Here is an 8,768-nt window from a genome sequence, read left to right as displayed (position 1 = left end):
CCTTCTCTACGGTTTAGAAGAAAGACCTCTGGGCGCTTGGCTTTTTACAAAGGGATGTACAGCCCCTTTCGCACTTAGAGGGAAGCTGGAAGCGCGTGACCACCGTGCTTTGCGAAACGCTACTGCCAGCTACCGGCGAGAACCGGCGGTAAAGGCGCATGCGCAATGTGCCCGGCCGGCTACTTTATCCGCGCATGTGCCTTGTGCCACGCATTATCTCCTGCTGTCGGCAGCAGCTCTTCTCAAAGCGCGGTCGTCACGCGCTTATATTTTCCCTCTAAGTGTGAAAGGGGCCGTGCATTATTCTTCATAATGACAGCAACGTTGCGGGAGTCAGTGAATGGTTCGTTCCTTGGGGTTTGTGCTATGCTAACGGTTTGTTTTGTTCATCGCTTGAGTGAGGAAAAGAAAAAAAGCATTGGAACGAAGCAACAGTGAAGGATGACGTGATTTAGAAAGCCGCAAGATTGGCACTCGTTACTACGTCGTGCTAAAGCATAGTATTTCATCTAGAGCTTAAGCCCCGATAATCAATGTGGACTATTCAGACGCGGTACAGTGGAGTGCTGCGGGTTAATTTCGACCACCAGGCCTTCTCCAACATCGCACACCCCATACACATGTTTTTTTTCCTTTTGTCTGGTCGGCCACCGTGAACGGGGGGTTCCGCGACCACCCACTCAGCAGCCGAACGCCACAACCACTCAGCCACTGCGGTGCTCATTGGCTCAGCGCCGCCAGCGCCGCCTCAAGAGTGGCGGTTCCGGTCGTATAAGTGGCAACTGCTGCCGTTCGGTCATTGATTGTGAGTGGTTCTGTGTTTCCGTTCCGTAAAAGGTTACAGCTGAATGTCAGACCCACAGCATTCCTGGCCAAGTGCTCTACAGGCCACGCCCAGCCGTAATCGCTAATGTTCAAAGGATTTCAGATAATTTTGTTTTGTCATCGAGGTAATGCAATGATCTAAACTGTCCAGTCGTTTTACACCACCAAGGAGAGATCTTTTTGAGTAAAAAAAAAACAAATAAACAAATGTGATTTTGTAGCGCGAATTGTCAAATAAGAAAAAAACAAGGCAAAACTACTGATGGTGTTCTACCTCCATAGAACGCGTTTTTCATAGGATGATGATGGTGAAAAACTTTATTATTGATGCAGCCCTTTTTCTGCAACAAAAAATCGGTGCTTATCGCTCTCCTACATACATGTACATGTGTCATTCTATGTTCCGAACTTAGGTGCTTTTTTTCTTACTATTTGTTTGATGTCCTATTCCGCCGCCGTCAATGCTGCACTGTAAGAGGAAGCCAGGACCTCTCAATCTCTCTGTAGAGCTTTTTACCTGGCTGTCCTCGCGACACATAGTTGCGGAAATAAACCTTGAACCTTCAACCTCCTGCGTGTTGAAGTTATGCCCAAGTAGCACCGAACATTAGAATAGTGTTATAAAAATCTTACGCAAGTTGCTGTAATCTTACTTGTTCTATTTTAATGTTACAATAACGTTAAAATTCAACATATAACGTTTCAAGTTATAAGAAAACGCTATTTTAATGCTGTAAACAACACTTTTAATATAGCCTTATATACGTTATTATAACGTTAGAGTCAGAAATATCAAGCGAGATTACAAATATTTCGTTAAATTTTGTTAAAAAATCTTGATCATAACCCATTCGCCGCTATAAGTCATGAGGCATCCCTCAGTAATGAATGTAAGCTTGAATTCATGGCATCCGTTCGGAGTGAGTGAATACGAGTTGCATGTTGTTGCTGCATAGTGGAGTTAATATGTGTCGCCCTCGTTACTGGTTCTTGCAAAGCGTTGTAAGTTGTGCGTCGTCACAACTGGTGGGTCTGCATGCTTGTGGATGGCTGCTTCACCATTTTCTAGAATGCTACAGTAATGTTAAATTTATGTTCTTTACACGTTTCGTTAATGTTCGCGGAAGATTATTCTAAACTTTATATGTAACATTACCAGAACATTAGAAAAAAGGACATTTAGCACACTGAAATAACATTTGACCGCGAAATAAAAAAATCAACATTAGCGTAATGTTTCGGTGCTGCCTGGATAGGGATAACATAGACGCTCAGGTCTATGGGCATATTTCCCGTTAGCTTGCAGGGGTACATGCAGTTTTAGGGTACGGCGTACTACGTCGCCAGACAAGAAGCAAGGTTAAATGCTAGCTGAAAATACAAGGTGTATGAGCTAATTATTATTATTATGATGATGACGGCGGATTTTAATGGCGGAAGGGCAGCTTAGGGAAAGAAAGCCGAGCCTAATGTCTTTTTTTTGTTTAGGTGTGCACGGTGCGAGGTTAAGGACAACTTTCCCATTAATTTCATTCCGGAGAGAGCCACGCACCAGGCGAGGCGAACGTTTATACTCATTACAAAACCGGAGGGTGCCCTATGCCACTGCATGGAACCCCGCACTTTCCGCATACAAGGCGGAAGCTCGAACCACCGGGCAGGGGCTGCGGGGCGCAAATAAACAAATAAGCCGGTTCTGTGGAGCGTGACTGCTTTGCCTGCGGGGCACATTTCGTCCGGCCGGGATCACTCTGGGACGGCGTGGTCACGTGATGACCTCACCCATCCAATGACAAGCGTGGCCAGCGACGCGGGCCCACGGTGCTCTCAAATCGACCAGCGAGCCGCGTGCATTGCGGGCAACGCTGCCAGCCGGCGAGAGAGAATCCCGTGCCCGTCTTTGGTCTCTCAGGACTCTCTTCCGGAACTGTACGCGCTTTTACCTACTGTGCTCGCTTGTCGTAACCCGTGCGCAGTTGGCCGTTTGTCAAGAACAGGAGAGTTTAACCCGTGCGGATGTGTAGTGGACGCGTGACAACGTCGTCTTGAACGTGAGTATGTGGGCAAACTCAAGGAGCGCGCCTTTTTACTTGCTGGTTTGTGTTTCTCTCCGAACTCCCTTGCACAGCGTCTGTCAGTTGCTCAGAGGTCATTGACCTCTGCGGTGCCCATGTCTGTCCGTCCTTCTGCCTCATTCGAAGACTGCAGTGATGATCGCTGTTCTTTAAGGCACTTGAGATAAACAGTGTTTCTATGTTATAAGATTCCTTGAATAAGAAACATTGGTTTGCTTTGAGACGCTTGGAATCAAGTCGCTTCGAACGACCAGGAAGAGCGTTTCGGGTTAGTAATCACATTGCCTCCGTTGTAGAGAGAAATGAATGTGATTAAATGCTGCAGGATGCAACGGGTGGGAAAGCTAGAAATTTGTGCATTATCAGAGCTCCGCTGCATGTTTTGGTGGTCGGTAGGCACCGCGGATAAGCGGGAGCAGGTCGTTGACCCCTGGTTGCTTCATCTTGCGATTGGGCTTAACCGGGACAGAAAGTGATGACCAACATTCGAGAGGTGCTTTGCGGTACTGGAAAGGACAACGCGACGACTATATTAACAAAAAAGCATCTCCCCGTTCGTGCCCTGAATTTGACGCTCCCAGTGGTCATGTGTCAGGTTTTGAGCGTTTGAGGGCGTGTGATACGGCCAATGTCAGTGTCAATTACCTTGCCTAATTGGCTCGAAATCTCACTAGTACTGGGTCGCACAAGCAACATCTAGAGGAATGAGTGTAGCTTTCCGGATGCTGTGAATGCTAGTGAGAAATGCTCGATTTTTATTTTAGGGCCTGTTCCTAAAGTGCTGCGTTACAGAAAGTTAAAAGCGGTGCTCCAAATGTCAACCTTGGAGTAAGGGAGGAGAAATGGGATGTACTATGAAAAAAAAAAAGATATTATTGATGTGATGGCAGACAGATTATCGGGATATGATGTTAAGCAAAGCACACGAATCACTGGTCACATGGTATTACTTCACTTGATCAATAGTTTCGTATAAGCATATGGTATAAGAGAACGCAGTTAATCGAGATGAAATACACGAACACTTTTCGGACTGCTGTCTCGATAGAATGGTGAACTCCGATAGACTCCAGATGTAACCTTCATATCAAATGACTGGCATGATTATTTGGTTGCGCATAGCGCAACTCGCAATTTGCACTTTTATTTTTTGTTTGCTGCTTGCCTAATAGCAACTTTAGTTGATCTTCAAATCTCTTTGACCCTCCGTGTACAAGTTGACTGCAAGGTTGCGTGGCCTAATACTCGCAAGCAATCCGCTAAGGTTACATTCCTACTGCTTTCGGATCTCAGATTCCTAATGACCGATGACAATGAATAAGATGAAATAAGGACGCCACCCCGCATAGTCATTGCGGATAAACAGTCATAGAAAGTAATTTGTTTTGTTTTTGAGAAATAATTCAATGTAGAAATTCTGGCTTCGTAGGGATATCTTAGCTTCATGGAATCCGCGAAGCCTAGCGGACATTTAATAATTACCGGAAGCAATTCTGCGAGCATTTGAATCTTTTTTCGTCAAAATAACCACTTTTTGTGGAAGTCACTACAACGCTGGATCACTGAATATGCTTGTAATGATTTTTCGATGCGTGCATTTTGTGACGCAAAAATTTTCAATTGTTACAAACGACACTTCAATTACTCGTTCCGTTGTGCCATGTTCCAAGACAGGAGCAGGTATGCGGGCTGTATGAAGCTGCCGCGCGGACATTTCGTGAGCGTTTTTTGTGAAACTGGCTGACAATGGCTGTTGTTATTTTTAAAAAAATGAATACAAAATAGCCTTTATGTTTTCAAGGAAGGCTATCTAAAAGAAAAAACGTGCTAATAAGGTGCTAGAACAATTCGAATAGGGGTACCTTATTGTTTCTGCTTTTATGGGCACCTTTATGAACACCGATGTACGGCTGAGCTTTACACAGCTGTTTTACTGAGAAAAAAAAAGCCGTGAAGGAAGGAGCCGGAGAATGTCGACTCTTTTTCTCAAAGTAGGCTACTTGAGGCCACTTGAGCAGGCCTTGAACTCGAATTATTTGTAACATTATGCATGTAGATCTGTGCACCTATACATATCTGTAGCGAATGATTAAATGATCAAGCACCTTGGAATGAATGCTAACGCTAGCATGTAGTACAAAATTACTCCATGAGTTTGGACCTAGAATACTGCTGCATACCCAAAATTGATATTTACCTGCTTTTTACCTTTAAACCCTTCGCGAACATTATGCGAGATACTGTACACCATCTTGAGACGTCCACAAAAGTGGGTTCATACTCGTAAATTACCTCATTCTTCTTTTCAAGGCCGGCTGATTGATTGAAAACATTTATTGGAAATCACAAAAAAGTATTGATAGGAGGGCAGTGTTGGGTCTTAGTCCAGGACTCCATTGTCTCTTGCAGCCTTCTGGACTGCTTCGATTAGCTTAAGCTTTTCGTTGAGGTCAGAACTGGCCAGCAGAGACTTCCACTGCTCTCGAGAAGTGCATATACGTTTTTTTAGGTCCGACCTCGTAATCTCACGTAATGCGGTGTAGTGAGGATTGCGAGTCTTCGCACCAGTGACAATCCTCCATATACCTATTGGGATACATGCGGTTGTACGGGGTGTTCCACCTAAGACTTTGCAGAGTTTACAAAAATAGGCTCCTTAATTATTATGAAGCATGTAGGCCATCGTAAGTACTATCCATACCATTTTTTAGAGTTTCGAAAACGCGGTTACCCTCAACACTGTGGTCCAACAAATTTGGGCCATTTCGACGTGTTACGTGCGCTGTAGAGGTTACTTTACCTGCAAGCTTATAGCAAGGGCACATATTTTGGCGCGATGTAGCCAAAATTTGTTGCGACACAGCGCCGAGGGTAACCGCGCTTTCGAAATTGTCAAAACTTATATGAATATTGCTTACGATGGGCTGCACCCCTCTCAATAATTAAGGAGCCTAGAAGGAATAGTTTAAAATTTATTACACAGTATTAGGTAACCAGCCTGCTGTCTAGCACGTCTTAGCTGCATTCTGATGTACCACACCACTGAAAATGCTATGCCGAAAAAAGCGCTCTTTTAACTGAAAAAGCCTATTTTAAAAAATTGTGTAAAGTCTTAGATGAAACGCCCTGCATAAGAGTAGGCTTTAGTAAAGCCCTATGCGAATTTTTCGGCATTCCTGAGGTTGTTTTTTGTCTAGGTCGTTGTGTGGAGGAGCATAACAGCACATATGGGGACGATGATGTCCTAGGCGATCAGCGACGGACATGACTCCTTGTGTTGAGGGTAGCCTACCTAGGTGTCGCACGGTTGGCGTAAGCTCGAGCTAGCCTGTTTGCTCTTTCGTTTCCGGGTAATCCCTCAATTCCACGTACTAATACACCTTCATGCCCCTGCATCCAATAAATATATACCGGAATGGAATTTGGATTTGCTACTTTCACCAGAATTCTGAAGGCGTTCATGTTGATCCTGCCATTCATGTAGTCCCCGCAGGGCTCCTGCGGGTCCGTAACAATCATCAGCCTTTTATTGGTCCGCCAGCTGTGTACGACCGCTGTCCCCACGAACGCGGGGTAGAAAAAAAAAGACAATACGCAGCCGCTGCATTAAAACTATTTTTTGTTTATTTTGCTCTATTATCTGCAAGCAGGCCTTTATGTCTTGAAACTTGCGAATACATCGCAGGCGTATATTTAGAGGGTTATGGTTGAAGCGTTAAGGTTCAGGTTGGATTAACCTTACAGTAATCATGGCGGTTATTGTTCTGCCCTTGTCTATTAGTAGAAATGTAATTTATGTCCTCGGAGTAAAGCGTGGCAGACTTGCAGTTATTTGGCTGCCTTGAGCTGAGAGGTCGTTTTGAGACTGCAAACGGCACGATTCTTGAAAGTTTACTAAACGCATTTCATACCCAAAAGTTTGGACAAATGCATTTTTGGGCGGGAAGCCGTTGATGAACGGAATATTTTCATAAAATGTAAGATATAACTATAACAATCGAAATATCTGTATATCACCCGACGGCCGTCTTGCATTTTTGTTCTATCAACGCTTTTGCTATTGTCAAAAGATTTTCTCATTGGTTTTCTACGGCAGTCTGAACTGTTGGATGGGATAGATGGAAACACTTTAAGAGAAACATTTTGCGACGCATCAGAATAATGTACCAATGCATTCAATATTTTCAGAACAGTATCTTACAATTTTCCAATTTTCAGAATTTTTCGTCCGAGAATGTTGGACATGTTTTGCGTTTCGCCTTCATGCTATAGGTTGGGACTGGCGGAGCGGGGAATCAAAGCGTCCGTGTTTTCTCGTGCCATAGGCATCTGGATATTATTGTCGTTTGTCTTATCACGGGCACGTATCGCGTGATTTGTGCTTAGTGTCACAGTCACAAGTTCGAGTTTTTTTATAGCGCCTAAGGACTCCGAGCAGATGTGGCTCTTGCTGCAGATTCTGTGCTTTCACGACAAACGATACAACTTTGCGGATTTAGGCTTGGCGCTCTCCATGCAGCCTTGCTATGCATATAAGTCAGGTGTCAGATATGTACCTGATCTGTGGGCCTTATTTACCATTTAAGTGCCGGTACGGTGGAGCAAATGCCGGAAAAATCCGCAAGGCTAACCCTCCACCAGTACCTTGAAACAACCTCAACCTCAGATCCGGCGTCGCCATCTCGAGGTGCCTTGTTGTTTCGTTGTCCAGTAGCGAACGATGGAGCGGAGAAGAGACGTCTCCCGCGGACAGTGGTCAGTGACCCCAGCGTGCCACACAATCTGTGTGCTGCGCGGTCTGTCTCGCGCAATCGATGCTTTGCCTACCGACGCCGGGAGCCGGTTACTGCGCGTCGGTCGCGCTCAAGCGTGCCAGGAAGAATTACGTTACGAGGCACTTAATGATGGGGATGCGTTTTCACACTGGCATCGCATTTCGCTCATTCGTATAACCTTCGCCGAGGTGACCCTAAATGAGGTACTGCAATAAAAAAAAAAATGAGGAAGGAAGATAAAACCACGAGTGAGGTTTTCGGGCGTGACATGTGCCATTCTCACGCGCGAGTTTGGTCTGCGTTTCGTCTTTTCGAGTGAAATATGACCGCCGTTAAGGCTATAGTTAGGCAACCATGCATAAAGTGACAAGGCGCGGTGGGAGTTTCAAACCGTGAGCGGCGTCGGAGCATGCGATGAGAGTTCGTGAGTGTCCACCATGCTGAAACGTACGTACATTTTATAATTCGTAAATGGACAAAAGTAGCTAATTAAGAGAACCTAGGGAACGATAGTGGTTCCCGGTTGCGGCTGAGGCTTCAGCATGCAGCCCTTATTGCGGTAACGATGCGCCAAGTGCGACATGTTTGGAAGAGCGATAAACAAAAACAACAAATGCAAGTTGTGTTGTGAATACACAGTAGCCTAAACTGAGTGGCGTAGAAGGTAACCACTTTCATGAACTGAAATCAGATATATACAATGAGTCGTTCGCCATGCACGACAGTGACTGCGTTTTCATATTTAGCTTTTTGTGAATTCTTGCAGCGAAAGCTGCTCTGTACAAGTAATTTAGTAGAAGCAATTTAGGGGGACAACGGCAGCCGTGTAATGCGTCACGCGTAACGCGTTATGTGGACACCACCGCCACGTACCTCACAGCGCGACTGTGGTGTGCGCTGACCCAGGGAACCAGTTATGCGTATTTTCAAGGAAAGGCGCATCACTGCCCCAATTTTTAGATGGACACCACCGCAAGAAAGAAAAAGACAGCTTTGGGTGATTAATGCAATAAACTTCGATCAAATAATTTTTCTTGCAGTTATTAATTTAGGCGTTTCATAGTATTTCGAAGCGGCTGTTGTTTTTTTGTAT

Source organism: Amblyomma mixtum, chromosome 8 (assembly GCF_055824585.1).
Source record: "Amblyomma mixtum isolate Tamu chromosome 8, ASM5582458v1, whole genome shotgun sequence".
In the NCBI taxonomy this organism is placed as follows: domain Eukaryota; kingdom Metazoa; phylum Arthropoda; class Arachnida; order Ixodida; family Ixodidae; genus Amblyomma; species Amblyomma mixtum.
Note: the sequence above shows the minus strand (reverse complement) of the source record.